The following is an 18,682-nucleotide window of genomic DNA, read 5'->3' on the forward strand; positions in this document are numbered from 1 at the left end:
TTCTGATCGGAGGGAAAATCGAAGGAAAACGTTGTCCTGGCAGACGATAGGCTTCATGGTTGAAGTATATTCGCGAGTGGATCGGTTTGGACGCTAATAAGAAGGACCAGAGACAGAAATGACTCTGCTGGGGGTAATAGTTAGAAGAAGACACCCAAAAAAGGAGAAAATCGAGGGAAAACGTGGTCATGGCAGACGATAGGCTTCATGGTTGAAGTATATTCGGGAGTGGATCGGTTTGGACGCTAATAAAAAGGACCAGAGACAGAAATGACTCTGCTGGGGGTAATAGTTAGAAGAAGACACCCAAAAAGGAGAAAATCGAGGGAAAACGTGGTCCTGGCAGAAGATAGGCTTCATGGTTGAAGTATATTCGGGAGTGGATCGGTTTGGACGCTAATAAGAAGGACCAGAGACAGAAATGACTCTGCTGGGGGTAATAGTTAGAAGAAGACAACCAAAAAAGGAGAAAATCGAGGGAAAACGTGGTCCTGGCAGAAGATAGGCTTCATGGTTGAAGTATATTCGCGAGTGGATCGGTTTGGACGCTAATAAGAAGGACCAGAGACAGAAATGACTCTGCTGGGGGTAATAGTTAGAAGAAGACACCCAAAAAAGGAGAAAATCGAGGGAAAACGTGGTTATGGCAGACGATAGGCTTCATGGTTGAAGTATATTCGCGAGTGGATCGGTTTGGACGCTAATAAGAAGGACCAGAGACAGAAATGACTCTGCTGGGGGTAATAGTTAGAAGAAGACACCCAAAAAAGGAGAAAATCGAGGGAAAACGTGGTCCTGGCAGACGACAGGCTTCATGGTTGAAGTATATTCGCGAGTGGATCGGTTTGGACGCTAATAAGAAGGACCAGAGACAGAAATGACTCTGCTGGGGGTAATAGTTAGAAGAAGACACCCAAAAAAGGAGAAAATCGAGGGAAAACGTGGTCATGGCAGACGATAGGCTTCATGGTTGAAGTATATTCGGGAGTGGATCGGTTTGGACGCTAATAAGAAGGACCAGAGACAGAAATGACTCTGTTGGGGTAATCGTTAGAAGAGGACATCTAAAGAAGAAGAAAAACTTAGAAACGAGGAGCCGTATGAGGAAATTTATCCCATGCTACAGCTTTGCTTTCACGTCAACTATCTACTCCAGAATTTTTCGTCCTTGAACACTCTGTATACGTAGAAATTATAATGGAAATAAAAAAAAAAAACGCCGATGGGTTTTTGTCGCTGTTGTCGATCTCTTGATAAAGTGGATGAATTACTCGGTATTTTAGATAGACGTTGAGAAATTACTTTAATATAAAAATAATTGCGATTTTATGCAGTTGTCTTGCATGGAAAGCAGAGCTGCCAACTGTAACAATGAGACAAGCCGATTGTGAGATTCGTACGTTAAGAGAGCGCATCTATTGAAGAGTGACATCGGCGGCCAAAACGTTGTCCGTCTCGTGTCGTTTGTATTAAATACATTTCGATACATAAACGCAGAACCGGATTCGAACAAACTCGAAAAACGAATTCCAAAGTAACAAGCGGAAAGGAAATTGCGCAAAAAATAAAATTGTATCGAAATAAATTTCAAATAACTTAAAATTTACTTGTTCTACTGGGTTTTAAATCACCTCGAATCTCTGAAGATGATAACTTGGTTACCGAAACGCGCGTCAAACAGTGTAATCGTGTGCGTTGGTGTAGTGGTAGTGTTAATAGTGTGTTCGGTATGAATATCAACAACGGTTCCAGATATTCCAACTTTTATCCTGCTGGTCCAAAGGCTCAAGGTCCGGGAATCAACCTTACAAAACAGGTCGGAAAAACCAGAGAGAGAAATTGTGACTCTTGAAGAAGACACTCATTCATTAACTACTATATCAGCACTGATTTAGGAAGTTCCAGACAAAGACCTAACCTTAACAACTGCAACATCTTTTTGTGATCTTTCTAAGGCTTTCGATTGTGTTAATCATCATCAAGCGGTACTACGATTTCAGTGGATCACCAACGGAAGTCAGCCTGTTAAGATTGATCCAACGATGTCTTCTTGCGAATTAATAAATTGTGGAGTGCTTCAAGGTTCAGCACTAGGCTCTATTTAGTTATTGAGTCGCGTCTCCGATATATCCTTACCTTTAAACAGAGCAGATAAAAATCGAATAGAGGCTTTCGAGTATCATGGACAAAACCAAGAACAAGACATTGGTCCACGTACAAGGTTGCTAACTAGAATAAACGCCCAACGCTCCAACTTAAAAAGGAGACTGCATCATGTCGAAAAGATTGCAAAGGATGAGCAAGCATGGAAAAAACTGTGTCACTTCACCATTTGGAGGATAATGGAAAGAGAAGGAGAGGCTGTTGCAAGGACGCTAGCATGAATTCGTAGGATCTATCTCAGTATATTCGTTATTTTGACATAAATCTTGTCGTCACCAAATAAGGAAGATGTCTTAGCAAGATTTTTGGTCTTAAATCTATGTCTTAATCGTCTTTTAACCTCTCGCAAACTCACATTGGTTTAGTTTTGATCTAGTATCATTATTGAGATAAAAATATGTTATATCCAGATGTTTCCAGTGGAAATTAGTATCAAACGACCTATTGTGACCTTGACGGGACCCTATAGTGAAATTTCCAGTTTCTTAACACCTCGGAATGTGTTCTTTTGGTGGTGGTGGCTCAAACCGAAGAGTATTATCTGTATCGTATTCGTTTTTTCGCTCACGATAGATAGATAACGATAGGAATCGTTTAATATAAAAATTTAGTTGAAATTAAACCCTTCTTGTATTACCTAGAAGCTAATAAAGATCCGTCTTCGAGCCTTTCCTGTTTCGAGTTGAAAACTCATTGCCCTCGAATGAAGCTTACGAGAAAGTGAAAATTTCCTTTTTAGACTCACAACAACTGACAGATTCAAGTCGAATGAATAAACGAATGAATAATAATCGTCGATTGAACAAAGTTTTAGATACAACTATGAGTAACTACGATTCGATCTCTTCTAAACTCATCAATAAACGTCCAGACAGATGGTGAATATAGAAAATTAATATTTTATTGTATACAGTCGGATTGGATGGAAAAAAAAGTTTATTGTTTAACTCACGTGTTGATAAATGATTTTGTAGTTAACTCTGTTAGACATCTGTTCCTTCAGACATCTAATTACGCACTTCAAATAGATATTTTGCGAATTGTATGGAATCATACCGGGTGTTGAGATAAGTTTGGACATAAAATATCATCATTACCGTTTGTTGGGTGTTGAGGTTTGGAGCACTTGGTCGAATTAGCTAAGAATGCTTCACAAATACTTTTTAAACTGCAACTGTAACAGCTTCTAATCCTTTAAAATGCCCAGGCACTTCTTCAATCGTCACATTTTCTCTGTTCCCTGTCAGAAGGATTTGGGTAGTGGGTCCTGTTCGAAAAATGAGCTACAGATTCTCCTCCATCGGCTCTTGGTGTTTCTACGTCGACGCAAGTCAATGTGCCTACGACCACGAAAGCTAGATTGCCTGGGAAGCCTATGATCTTGTTAGGAGGTACCCAAAATTAATGGAACAACGAATTGCTGACGAGAGAAGGAGTTTCTTGAAGAACCATTCGCTTCCTGGATCTATCTTGCAGCGAATATGAAGAGGAGTGCTTCTAGGTCTTCAATGAACCGCCAAAATTACTTGCGCAAAACTTGGGTGTTGAGGTTTGGAGCAATATGTACTGGCATAATCACGACAGATTCACAAATACTTTTTAAACTGCAACTGTAACAGCTTCTAATCTTCTAAAATGCCCAGGCACTTCTTCAATCGTCACATTTTCTCTGTTCCCTGTCAGAAGGATTTGGGTAGTGGGTCCTGTTCGAAAAATGAGCTACAGATTCTCCTCCACCGGCTCTTGGTGTTTCTACGGCGACGCAAGCCTATGATCTCGTTGGGAGGTACCCAGAATTGCAACACTTGATGGAACAACGAAATGCTGACGAGAGAAGGAGTTTCTTGAAGAACCATTCGCTTCCTGGATCTATCTTGCAGCGAATATGAAGAGGAGTGCTTCTAGGTCTTCAATGAACCGCCAAAATTACTTGCGCAAAACTAGTTCGGACTTTTCGACACCTATACCTCGTACTACAAGTACCAGTCGCGGAAAATACTCTAAAATGTTTGAAAGAGAAGTCGATTCAGTCCTTCACGTACAAACTTGAAGGAAACTCACGTTCTCGATGTTCATCAAGTAATTTTCGAAAATTCTTTTCGTATTCCTGATATTAAATCATAAATATTTTCTTTTGGACAAGGGATAGAATCGAAATTTCATAAACGAAGCTCCTGATGAGGAATATCTGGCGACGAAACTAGTAGATACTATATATTGATAACTCTTGTTATAATTTTCGACTATAACCAAAAATATCTTTTATGACAATTGTACAAACATGATTTTGACTATGGTGGTCTTAATTATTCAATTAAATATTTATTTCTGGGCCAAATGATCGTGCTGCAGGGAAATCACTTCAAATATTTGTTCAAAGCTACAAAATCAGTATCATCAATCGCAAAAGGCAAATTATAACGGAACCAATGGAGACGATAGGGACTTTATAACGTGGTTTTTATCTCCGAGTCGATTTTTTATTTCCAGTTCCATCGGTACCAAACCGATAATTTGATTATTGACTCGTGATGAAACAAGTAATTTTACCGAATCTTGTTACATAAAGCACGAATTCATTCAATTTCGTTCGAACAGAAACGTCGACGATTATTTTTATTGCGTGGATCAGTCAAATAAAATATTTTTTTCATCATTACTAAAGCTGCGCTACTAAATCGTTCAACGATGTACCAGAAAATCATGAAAACGGGCTCTGTTACCGACGCGTCGCGTTCTGGTCGACCGGTATCTGCAACAACTAACTAATTAGGCGTTAATTGAGCGGCTGAACTAATCTGCAATCAAACGGAAGAGCCTCAAATATCAGATTGCTCTTCGAGAAATCAGTTTACCCTTAACTCATCTGGAAATTCATTCATGAACATCCGTATATGCCAGAGTACCTCAACGAGAATCATGAGACTCAGACAGATTTATTACTAAACACTTATCCGATTCTTAACGCACTAATTTATTTAAATATTTAATATTTCGATGTGTTTCACTATGACAACATATTATATACCGACTATTACGGCTGTTTATATACATTACAAGCACTTTTCAGTATATTTTAAATCTTTAATTTGTCGTAATCGAATTGTATGGGTTTTTTTAGAACTTTTCTCGATAAAAACAGGCTTAAAATGATGTAAATAGCTTATAAAAATAATACAATACGTTCTAGAAGTATCCGAACTATAACAACAGGATCAGCTTCACGGTGTATGTCAGTAGACGAGTTGGTAATATTAAAAAATTGTTATTTGGAATCATTAGTTGAGATATATAAGAGTTGCCATTCAAATTAACCCTGAACATGGAAAATCGGTGGTTAGATGTTGAAAATACAGCGCGATATTAAATTTTATTTATTATTAACGCAATGCGAAAGGAAATTCTGGTAGACTCGTTAAGTAACACCGCCTCTGGGAATACCTTAAGTGACTCGACAATATCTTTAGTACACCGAAAAGAAAAGACGAAAAAAAAAATGTCCATCATCTCTCGAGTAATTAATTGTTGCCAACAAGCTCCCAAGTTAAGATCTGATAAAACGTGTAACTGCTTCATTAAATATTTGAACTTGTTCGTTACATCATATTATAACTGCCGCTTTTTTATCTCGCGTTCAACGACTACCAACAACAACAACAACAACACCCAAGTGACGACCGATGTAAGATAAAAATTAAGAAGAAAAAGCAGCGTTAAATTTTAACGACCCAGCTAAATAAGTACGCTAGTTAAGAATACAATGAAGCAAAAAAAAAAAAATAAACGGACAAGCGTAGCGGATTCGTTCTTATTATGCGATTGATAACATGGGACGGCGGGAAAAAAATTTAATCCAACCCAGGAAGCTCGTAGTATCTCTATTCCACAATATATTGCCTCTTCGTCGCTCGAAGACCGTCCATCAACGTTATCTTCAATCATCTGTCTTCTCGAAGTAGCTTCAACTCGAGAACACGTCTGCTTGGTGCCTCTACCACATCAGGCCAAAGGTAAATCATCACCTCTACTTCCAAACCCCGCGGTGACTCCAAGATCGGTGGATGACGAGCTCAATCACTGTCCGAACTCTCCAACATCTCTTCGTCGCTCAAAGACGCGCTACGAATTCCTCGAGCTCCTCGACTGCACTATTTCCAAGCTCAGGAGTTGTACTTCAGTGGAAGGAACTTGGTCTTTGGTTAAAAGAGAAATGGATGCTGTTACCCACGCCGCTAGGCTACCACCACGCGAGACATGGGGATGGCTTCTATGATTGTAGTTGCCAGGATATCAATTCGTATCGTAGGGAGTTTGTGGTTTTTCCAGGATGACTGCGGCAGTTTCCTGGTGGACTTTTGGGGTTTCCAAGCTCTCCGGACAACGGGGGATGAAAAACGGGGCAAGAATCGTCGTGTTTTGGGAGAGAGATGTCTTACCACGGAAATTACCAAGAAATATTGTTTAAAAAACTTGAATTGTTTACTTTTATTTATGTTTCTCCGTCTCTTTTATCTTAATTGGCCCTCGGGCCGTGGATTTATGTGAATGAATAAATTGAAAGTGAGATACTGGTATTTTAAACAAATTCTGACTTAAACGTATCTCATAGGCTATTAGAATTGTTATAAACCATTCGGAAAGAATTTTTTTACAGTTAGATACCGAGCAGATGAAATTATAATGCGCCGTATATAATAAAACAGTTGCCACAAATTATAGTCCGCCTTCCTGCATTATATTCGCTCAAAGGTACAGAAAACTGGTTCGTTATTAATTTTTATCATAAAAAAAAATTGAGAAAATGAGTTAACAACGCAAGATATTATGCAGGGATTGTTCATATCGTAAGTGAGATCGATTCAAAAGAAACTCAAGCTACTAAACAGTTTGCAACGAGTAAAAACCTTCGTATTTGAATGAGAAACCACAGACAGGGCAATTGGTTGCTAACCAATCGGCATCCGGTTTGAAGAAACCTGTAGGTTCACTGGTAACTCAACTAGACTCAAGTAGATCGAGTGGTGGATGTCACGTGGAGGTGCTTGTGGATATTGATCTTGTTGTAGTGTTCATAGCTGATTTCACAAGGTTTGCACTGCTCCAAAGAACGTACTGGGCTTTTGCAGACTCTGTGCTCATTAACCAAGTCTTGCAAAAACTGCTCTGGCTGGGATTATGCCGGATAATTCGTGGAAGCTTCTTTTAAGCTCTAAGCTGTCCAAACTCTCTGGAAATCGCATTATTCTTTCCAGTATTGATCGAGAGTCTTCAAGTCTTCCAGTCCAAAAGAAGTTTGGACTGGAAACTCAAAATTTCAGAAACTGGATGACTTCTTCGTACCTGAACTACTAAACTTTAATGGTTATAACCAGAAAACATGGTTCCAAATGGACAACACGCACGCCCAAACTCGTTCAATGGAAATTTGTTACGAGTTCGTGAATTTTTTCTTGGTAAATTGATCTCCAGAAAAGGTGGTGTGAGTTGGCCTCCACGCAGTCCCGTTTTAACACCTATGGACTTTTTCCTATATAATTATATCAAATTTAGAGTTCGGTTAAATAAATACTGTGATTGAAAGGGTTTTATTTAATGTATTAAATATATTTTCAATAAATTATTTAAATTTATTGGAATTGTTTTTCTTTGTTCGATGTGAACTTTGTTTTGAGTCACCTTGTATTGCGTCCAATTACAAAAATTGTTTATTGCGACCGTTAACAATTACTCTGAATAAGGTATTGCAAAACCACAGTTCTAGATAATTTCATCGGATTGCAATTTAGGATGATACTCGATACAATGTTAAAGAAAATAATATTTTATAATCACATTTATAGCAGTTAATGATGTTATATACCAAATTAGGAGAAACACATTACGATTATTTCTTGTTTTCAGATAAATATTTATTTTTCTCTACCAGTTCTGCACTATATAGGACATATAAAACGAAAGATTTATTTTTGAAAAAAGTTGACACTTGACACATGACACTTGACACTTGACAGTTGACAGTTGACAGTTGACGCTTGACACTTGACCCTTGACACTTGACGCTTGTCACTCGACACTTGACATTTGACATTTGACGAAAAAGCAGTCTATTTTTCATAAAAATCAATGATTAATTCATAAAAATAGGTATTAAGTCACGTGACATCTACTAGCGAATGTTAACCACGTTAACCACCAATAATTTTAATGGCGTTTTTATGGTTGTTTTTTCACCCTGAGGCACTATATAGGACGTGTAAAACGATTGATTCATTTTTGGTAAAAGTTGACACTTGACACTTGACGTGTGACAGTTTTTTTTGCGTGCCGTGACGTCATTCACCATGGCGTTGTTCAGCGCTTTCGAAGGAAATCTGAATCGTTATTTTTAAATACAAATTACGTAATTTAATAGGCGGATCCCAATATATGTAGAATCCTTTTTTGAAGACGATTCCAGAACCTCTGTCTTCCTTTTCTAAACCATGTTTCCCAACTATCTCTGTCTTTCCTGTTGTCTTCTTCCTTCGTTCCTTTTCCTCGTTTCTTTCCACCCATGGGACTCCCGTCGGTATTTTCTATCATCATCCAGTTTCCATCTCTACCAGTTTTTCCTTTTCGTTTCCTTACTTACGTTAGGTTAGATTAGGTTAGGTTAGGTTAGGTTAAAGTTAGGTTAGGTTAGGTTAGGTTAGGCTAGGCTAGTTTAGGTTAGTTTACGTTAGGTTATGTTAGATAAGGATTAGGTTAGGTTAGGTTAGGTTATTTTAGTTTTATTGTGATATAAATTGGACTTTCAACCCTGCACTTCTACAAATATAGTTCCTTCCATCTGACCACCACCAGTTAACGCCTTTTTTAGATCAGATTTCGTCTCAGATGCACGATTCCTACTATTCACCTCTGAAATAATTTCGAAAATATATTCTGTCGTTCATCAAAATAGAAAACAACTACTTTCCTGGCTAATGCCTCGACGAATATTGAATTACATCGCATCTGATGTGTCTCGCAATTCCGAGGATAGTTCTGTAACTACTGTAAAGTTTCGATGCTACTAAACCACCCTTATAAGACGTAATAACGTCGAAACTTACATTCGGATTCGCCTCTCGGGTATCATGATGCGCAGCATCGATATTTCAACTTTCGTTTCTGAATTATAATTGAGATGAAACTTATTTACACTAATTTACGCTATGTAGGACATTCTGTATATTATTTATTACCGGACGAATATTTTTTTTATAGTAGGGTTTATCTTGCGTGACTGATACGTTGGATTATGCGGAAAAAAATTGTTTTTTGTGCAATTAGAGAGACTTTAAAATGTTTTTTATGACAAAAGTTTTTAATTAGCAAACGACTTGATGGTTTCGAAAATTTCGACTTGTTAGCGGAAAGTCACTAACCTCAAATTTTCGTCAAAATAATTACATGGTAGTATACATAGATGGGATAATAATGGGTTATTGTAAATATTTCGCACAGTTATTTATGATTACAGCGTCGACAAAAACATCGTTTTCCGAAACTCGGATAGCTTATAATTATCAGATTGTATACAGGCTCTTTTCTAATCGAATTTTCTGACTCATACATGTAGAGACATGAATGCTGATGTATTTGTATGCTTTATTGACTATAAAAAAGCTTTTGACTGTGTGTCACATCCTAAAATCAACCGGGATAGACGCGTAAGATCCAAAGATCATAACCTGACTTTACTGATACCAAACAGCAACAGTCAAAATCAAAGGGTCCATATCAGAGGCGTGCGACAAGGATGTGTATTGTCTCCCTTACTTAACCTCTACTCTGGGGGCAGTATTTAGCGAAGACCTGGAGAATACAACTACAAGAATACAAAGAAACCCCTCTCAAAGATTCCATTGAGAGGTCATTGAACCAGAAGATACCTGGGCGCGCTCGTCGACCAGCAATCCGACTCAAAACTCCTCGGACAACTTTGTACAACATGAGGACACTTCTAACAAATCGCAACCTCAGCCTGGAACTCCTGATCAGAATGATTCGCTGTTGCATCTTCTGTACGGAAAGTTGGATCACGGAGAAGAAAATTGTATCTGCTGCGGATATCTTGGACGGAATATAAGACAAACATAGAGGTCTTGCAGCAAATGGGTAACTTGTCACGACAATCAAGAAGAGAAAGCTGCAGTACCGAGGACATGAGCCGGATAGGAAGAAGGATAAGAAGGAAAGATCGAAGGTGCCTTTTCAACCTCCAACAGGATTTATAAGGCTTTAAAGTAGGTTTCCAACGTTGGTATTTGAACCTTTGAATAGATAGATTCCAGGTAGTTCCTCTACATCTCCGTTGGTTGCTTTCTGAGGATTTTTCTTAGCTTCTATACAATTTTTTGCATAGTAGTGTTTCAAAATATCATCTCCAGTGTTTCATCCAGTTTTTGGTGCTATTTCAACCCCCATAGAAGAATTTTCGTTTCTTCTACTATCAAATCCTAGTACGTCGTCCTATTTCTTCTGTTTGGTGTTTTCAATACCAAGTTTTTCACTTTCTTCTTCATACTATTCGTAATTGTTTTTTGTTTTGTTTGTCATTTCATTATTTTTTATTTCAACTTGGGTTGTATCTCTTCCATCTACCAAGTTGTTTGTTTTATCACCATTCTGCTCCTTCTCGTCGAAACCTATCATTGATTTTATTGAAAATAAATTCCGCATGGAAGCTTTTTATTTAAACGGAAACTATTCATATAAATTATAAGAACGGTTTATCGTTATACAACAACATCTATTTATTGGGTGTTTCTACTAATGTTAGTATGCAAAAACATTATGTTAAACGTCATAAAGAAATGCAGCCTGTCGTTATATAATGATTATGCGAAGTCATTTAATGAGGCAATCATTTTATCGGAAATAACGTTCGCGTGCATTGACGCACACTTTGAACTTTCATTTTCTAAATATTGTTGAATTTATGAATGGCGTTTTCTTGATGTGTATGTAAAATCATCACTAGATTAAGTGTGATTATATTAAATAAAAAAATAAAGTTTTTGTGAAGTAAAAATTAGATATCGAAACTACCAAGTTGTTTTATTGAATCTCTAAAGTTTCTAACGTGAATTTTCCTCATTTTCAATTAATTTTTCTCATAGAAATTCATATTATCCTATATAAGTTTTCCCCAGTTCTATCTAGCGAGGACCCGGTTCACCATCGCCGGGGCGAACTTTTCTGTACATCAAGCTGCAAAAGCAAGACGCTAGACGAAGTGCAAGATAAATCGCATGCAATTTCTTGCAAGATGAAAATATTTACTTGACATTATGCGAGTCTCTTGCCATTGCATCATGGCCGCCACCAACAACAATTTCATTAGTAAAATTGACCAAATTCCTAACCTCTAATTTCATTCAATATTCTGCGACAAATTAGTCACGGATCACTGGCGATAATCATATTTCTTGCTGTCTTGTTTTTAGAGCCTGATCGACAGGTTGGTTACCAAACCAAAAGATCTAGACCTAGAATTGCAGCTAGCTCGCGATTGTACCAGTCTGATAATGTTGCAAGATCTTGCTGAACTTCGTATGCACGTGTTTTTTATGAAAAAATATTGCGCCTCGCATTACTCGTTGTCTTGCTTCATGTCAAACGGCCTAAATATCAAGCAACGTCTAATGCAATATATTGATCTTGCACGAAATTCCATGCAACTTCTTACACGTTGTATTGCTTCATGTCAAGTGGCGTTAATATCAAACAACGTGCAATATTCGTCAATGCAATATGTTGATCTTGCACGAAATTCCATGCAATTTCTTGCACGCTGTATTGCTTCATGTCAAGTGGCGTTAATATCAAACAACGTGCAATATTTTTCGATGCAATACGTTGATCTTGCACGAAATTCCATGCAACATCTTGCACGTTGTTTTGATTCATTTGAAGCGGCCTTAATATCAAACAACGTGCAATATTCGTCGATGCAATATGTTGATCTTGCACGAAATTCCATGCAATTTCTTGCACGCTGTATTGCTTCATGTCAAGTGGCGTTAATATCAAACAACGTGCAATATTTTTCGATGCAATACGTTGATCTTGCACGAAATTCCATGCAACATCTTGCACGTTGTATTAATTCATTTGAAGCGGCCTTAATATCAAACAACGTGCAATATTCGTCGATGCAATATGTTGATCTTGCACGAAATTCCATGCAATTTCTTGCACGCTGTATTGCTTCATGTCAAGTGGCGTTAATATCAAACAACGTGCAATATTTTTCGATGCAATACGTTGATCTTGCACGAAATTCCATGCAACATCTTGCACGTTGTTTTGATTCATTTGAAGCGGCCTTAATATCAAACAACGTGCAATATTCGTCGATGCAATATGTTGATCTTGCACGAAATTCCATGCAATTTCTTGCACGCTGTATTGCTTCATGTCAAGTGGCGTTAATATCAAACAACGTGCAATATTTTTCGATGCAATACGTTGATCTTGCACGAAATTCCATGCAACATCTTGCACGTTGTTTTGATTCATTTGAAGCGGCCTTAATATCAAACAACGTGCAATATTCGTCGATGCAATATGTTGATCTTGCACAAAATTCCATGCAATTTCTTGCACGCTGTATTGCTTCATGTCAAGTGGCGTTAATATCAAACAACGTGCAATATTTTTCGATGCAATACGTTGATCTTGCACGAAATTCCATGCAACATCTTGCACGTTGTTTTGATTCATTTGAAGCGGCCTTAATATCAAACAACGTGCAATATTCGTCGATGCAATATGTTGATCTTGCACAAAATTCCATGCAATTTCTTGCACGCTGTATTGCTTCATGTCAAGTGGCGTTAATATCAAACAACGTGCAATATTTTTCGATGCAATACGTTGATCTTGCACGAAATTCCATGCAACATCTTGCACGTTGTATTAATTCATTTGAAGCGGCCTTAATATCAAACAACGTGCAATATTCGTCGATGCAATATGTTGATCTTGCACGAAATTCCATGCAATTTCTTGCACGTTATCTTGCAGAATGTTAAGCAAACTTCAAATGAATCGGATCACTGAAGGTAGAACAGAATCAGTTTGCAATTAAAAAAAATATCGTTGTAAAATGAAAAGAATCATGTCTTGTTAATCCATTAAGTCCGGAACTTAATTAACCCTCGTATCATATGACCTTTATAGCCTTTTGATGATAACGAATTATTATTGAAGAGATTATAGCCTTATAATTATGGGAGCCACATTCTTCGAACGTCTGAAAGTGAGAAACGTAAAAATCAAGTTTATAATAGCGTGTTAATTGAACGTTGAAAAAAATTACGTCTCGTGCTTATATAATTATTATAATCACTTCTTCGGTCAATATTTGATCTCCTCTAATTAGATAATGAATCACAACTTCTTTAAGCTTGGAGGACGATTGAAATTTATCGATACAAACCACTAGGTGGGTATCAGTTTTATGGAGTTGATATTGAAGATGGATAGAGCGAAATATCGCAGCTTGTTGCTTCTAAATTGTTGGTTGGAGAAATGCAGACTCTTCATCGATACCTCAAAGGCTCCGCTGCTTCATTACGGAAATAATTGTCCATCACTACCCTTAGTTTACGAAGCTCGTCCAAAACGTGGCGGTTCGAAGTTTTTCTGGAGGTATTGTTATAAAATTCGTTTATAAACACCTCCACTGAAAGGGTTTACACCTCTAGGTCTTTTGGTCACGTTCGGGTTGTCTAGAGCTGGATTACCTCGACATATATCACTTAATAACCGACATTATATGTAAATTACTTGATTGTGGAGCTGTTTATATAGGACATACATCATGGTATTTTGAAAGTAGAATGAATATTCATCAATATGATAAAAAAAATGAAAAATACTTGAAATTGAATTAAATATAAGATAAGGAGAATTTTTAGAAATGGTTCACGTATACGAGGGTTGCTATTTAAATTTTGAAATATGGCTACAGTATATCAAATCTGATATTGTGATCGTGGAACGTACTCTAAATGTGGTGTAATACCAGTGCTCTTTGAGTTGTTTAAAGATACTTGAAACGTTTATCAAAATTTATATCTACATTAATTAATTAAGCTGAGCCGCGCGTGTATGATCTCTAGGAGCAGCGTAGCTTCATTAGAGGCATTCGAGATCTACTCGTTTCGATGTCCTTAGGAAAAGTGTCTTCAAACTTCGATCCAAAACGTCCCGCCTGGGTTCTTATAAATATAAAATAAGAGGGGACGTTATAAAATAGTGTAAAAGGTAGAGAGATGTAGGTTTGTTCATTTTTCCTAAAACGTACGTCTAAAAAGATCGATTTAATATAGTTTATGAAAGAAATGTGATTTGGAATAACAAAAAGAATGTAATTTGTTGTACGTGGATAACTCTAAACTTCGTCCTAGTATCCATTACATCTTTTCATATTTAACATCAAGTTCTTCAAGTTTATTTTTGATGTGGACTTTCCAGCGAAGTCTCACGTCGAAAATCATACGAAATGTCTTGATTCAATTGCTAATTTGGTTAATGGATATTTGTAATTTTACAACAGCTTCTTCGTGGGTATCTCCCACGACCATTACTGCTGTTTCATCATCGAAAGTAACAATTCAGTGATGTCACTATTGTACAACAGATGCAGCACCGGACCCTGGGGTACTCCCGCTTCAATTTCTTTTAAATCAGAATACGATTCGTTTTGATACACTCTGAAATATCTATCTGACATGTAAGACTTTAGGATTTGGGGAATTATCGTCTTGGTAGAGCCGTTTTCGATTTGTGAAACATCTAAGACTACAGACTGGATCATGATCCTGATTTATTGTCGAGTGGTCGATAGGCTGGAATCAGTTTTTCTTCTTCAGTGTCTTGAGGAGCAATTTTCCATAAACCTTCGAGATGACAAGCAGAAACATATTTTTGACGAAAATTGTTAAAAGGATTCTTCAGTTGGATCGAACGATGAAGTGGTTTATGAACGTACCTTTTGGATTTCTGATCCTTTATCCTTAGATTCGTATTTTGATCATTCGATTCGTGTTAATCCTCGGGATTTAGGAAACGATTAGAGACAAAAATTTAGTAGTATTTAACATAGTTTATGTTAATTTCTTTCGTATTTCTACAAAATCGAACAACTAAACCCACTTATTATAAATAAATACGCTGTCATGGTTGCTTGGTGTTCTCTAAACGTAATTGACGGTAGCGATAATATCACTACAAATACCCATGTTGTTTCATGACACTTATTATATAATAAATTAGAGAAAGTCATTCAACCGAGCGTCATTCATGTTTTTGATAAATATTTTACACAGGATGGGACTCGGTAATATTACAATTATTCTGGGTGTTCAAGGACTTGATGCTGTAAACACCAGATGCGACTCATGTCTATGATTAACAATAACTTTTAAAGGGACAGCCTGTACAATCTAAAAATAGAAAAACTGACTTTTGAATCGATTTTTTAACAAAAATGTACTCTTTGTTTAACTCGATAAAATTTATGCTTTAGGAGATACGTAGAGTTTTAGATCGTCGCACATACCAACAAAATTTATCATTGGTGAATATTTCTACATGCATTTGATGTATGATTTGGCTTCTGGTAACTCGTACGAAACCAGAATGTTGTATAATGAACGCTTCTCGGGAAGAATTTAGAACCATTGTGGCCAAGGAGAAGAGACAGGTCGAAAAACAAACACTTAATATAAAAATGTGGAGGGCCAAATGCAGGAACCGAAAGGAATGAAAAATAGTAATAAAAGCAGCCAAGTCACACGATAAACTATAAAAAAAACAAAAATAGAAAACGAGGAGTAATCCACCTCAAAAAACTAATTTTAAAGGGCTATAATCGATAGAAATAATCCAAAGGATTGAAAAAATTGATGATGATGATGATAAAAGTTTAGTTGCTGATTACAACTTACGAAAAACAGTTTTTTCTACTTAAATTTAGTAAACTAGATCCCACAACTAGTGTACGCAAATTTTTCTCATGCCACATCATTTTCACGGTATCTACTCTCGATTTTTTTCCATCAAGTCTCGGAACACCCTGTAAACAACGACATTCACGTGTTAATGTTTCAGGGGAACACCTATCGCATGGTTTAAATCATACCTTACCAACAGATGTCAGCCTGTTAAGGTTTGATACAACGATGTCTTTTTGTAAACCAATAGAATGTGGAGTGCCTCAAGGTTCAGTACTAGACCCTAGACATCTCCGATATACCTTGTTAGAAATTTATTCAGACTAAACAGTAAGGTCACTGTTGGGATTTCTTCTTTTTCTTCCTTGTTTATCTTTAAATATATTTGCTTAATTAATAGTTATCCACTTAGGAAGGAGGAGCTCTACTCCACGACAAGAATTAGTTAAGGGCTCGATACTGTACAAGGCGACAAAATGTACAATCATTTGCCTATTGAAACCAAATCGTTTACCGCGTTTCGCGATAATTCAAAAGCGTATTTATTGAAAAGAGATAATGAATTGTTTCGAAATAATGATAATTCGATAAGATTACAAGCGTGTATTAATTTAAACACCCAGTATGTATTAGCGAATCGAATTTACTCTGCATATTCCAAGTTGAATCAAGGCAGTGGCATGCGAAGTGTCAGCTGGTGTCAGATATAGAATATAAATAACCGAGAAGGTATATTTGAGTATTTGAAAGCATTTATACACTATACAGTTGTCTTGGTTGTGAGACCGATTAAGGAAAGACCAGCGGGTATAAGTTGGTTGTATAGCTTAGATGGAACGAGACACCGAAAGGCGAACCGTGCATTGGACAATGAGACATAGAGATGGGTTCCCATATATTTATTCTAGTCGAGTTATCCTAATGAAAGCACATTTACAAGTTTGGTTTCGTTATACATTGATTAAACATTGGTATTTCTTCTATGTAAAGTAAGTGACGAACTATTTAATTCTTTAACTTGAAGATTTTATCAAGTTTAAATGAAACAAACGTCTCCGAACGTATTTTTCTCATTTTTTTTTGTATTCTCTATCTAATCTTGGACGTTTATGATTACACATTTTTCTTAACTTACAATTTATCATTAATATTTCTCCCTTTTGTAGAAATACGAAAGAAATTAACATAAACTATGTTAAATACTACTAAATTTTTGTCTCTAATCGTTTCCTAAATCCCGAGGATTAACACGAATCGAATGATCAAAATACGAATCTAAGGATAAAGGATCAGAAATCCAAAAGATACGTTCATAAACCACTTCATCGTTTGATCCAACTGAAGTATCCTTTTAACAATTTTCGTCAAAAATATGTTTCTGCTTGTCATCTCGAAGGTTTATGGAAAATTGCTCCTCAAGACACTGAAGAAGAAAAACTGATTCCAGCCTATCGACCACTCGACAATAAATCAGGATCATGATCCAGTCTGTAGTCTTAGATGTTTCACAAATCGAAAACGGCTCTACCAAGACGATAATTCCCCAAATCCTAAAGTCTTACATGTCAGATAGATATTTCAGAGTGTATCAAAACGAATCGTATTCTGATTTAAAAGAAATTGAAGCGGGAGTACCCCAGGGTCCGGTGCTGCATCTGTTGTACAATAGTGACATCACTGAATTGTTACTTTCGATGATGAAACAGCAGTAATGGTCGTGGGAGATACCCACGAAGAAGCTGTTGTAAAATTACAAATATCCATTAACCAAATTAGCAATTGAATCAAGACATTTCGTATGATTTTCGACGTGAGACTTCGCTGGAAAGTCCACATCAAAAATAAACTTGAAGAACTTGATGTTAAATATGAAAAGATGTAATGGATACTAGAACGAAGTTTAGAGTTATCCACGTACAACAAATTACATTCTTTTTGGTATTCCAAATCACATTTCTTTCATAAACTATATTAAATCGATCTTTTTAGACGTACGTTTTAGGAAAAATGAACAAACCTACATCTCTCTACCTTTTACACTATTTAATAACGTCCCCTCTTATTTTATATTTATAAGAACCCAGGCGGGACGTTTTGGATCGAAGTTTGAAGACACTTTTCCTAAGGACATCGAAACGAGTAGATCTCGAATGCCTCTAATGAAGCTACGCTGCTCCTAGAGATCATACACGCGCGGCTCAGCTTAATTAATTAATGTAGATATAAATTTTGATAATCGTTTCAAGTATCTTTAAACAACTCAAAGAGCACTGGTATTACAACACATTTAGAGTACGTTCCACGATCACAATATCAGATTTGATGTACTGTAGCCATATTTCAAAATTTAAGTAGCAACCCTCGTATACGTGAACCATTTCTAAAAATTCTCCTTATCTTATATTTAATTCAATTTCAAGTATTTTTCATTTTTTTTATTATATTGATGAATATTCATTCTACTTTCAAAATACCATGATGTATGTCCTATATAAACAGCCCCACAATCAAGTAATTCACATATAATG

General features: G+C 36.7%; 1 protein-coding gene across 1 annotated transcript in view; it reads right to left on the bottom strand.

Moving 5' to 3' along the window:
• Positions 1 to 18,682, bottom strand: part of LOC130895022 (uncharacterized) — a 154,691-nt gene that overhangs the window by 11,014 nt on the left and 124,995 nt on the right. The gene's annotated exons all lie outside the window — the stretch shown is intronic.

The sequence above is a fragment of the Diorhabda carinulata genome, chromosome 6, assembly GCF_026250575.1.
Source record: "Diorhabda carinulata isolate Delta chromosome 6, icDioCari1.1, whole genome shotgun sequence".
Lineage (NCBI taxonomy): Eukaryota > Metazoa > Arthropoda > Insecta > Coleoptera > Chrysomelidae > Diorhabda > Diorhabda carinulata.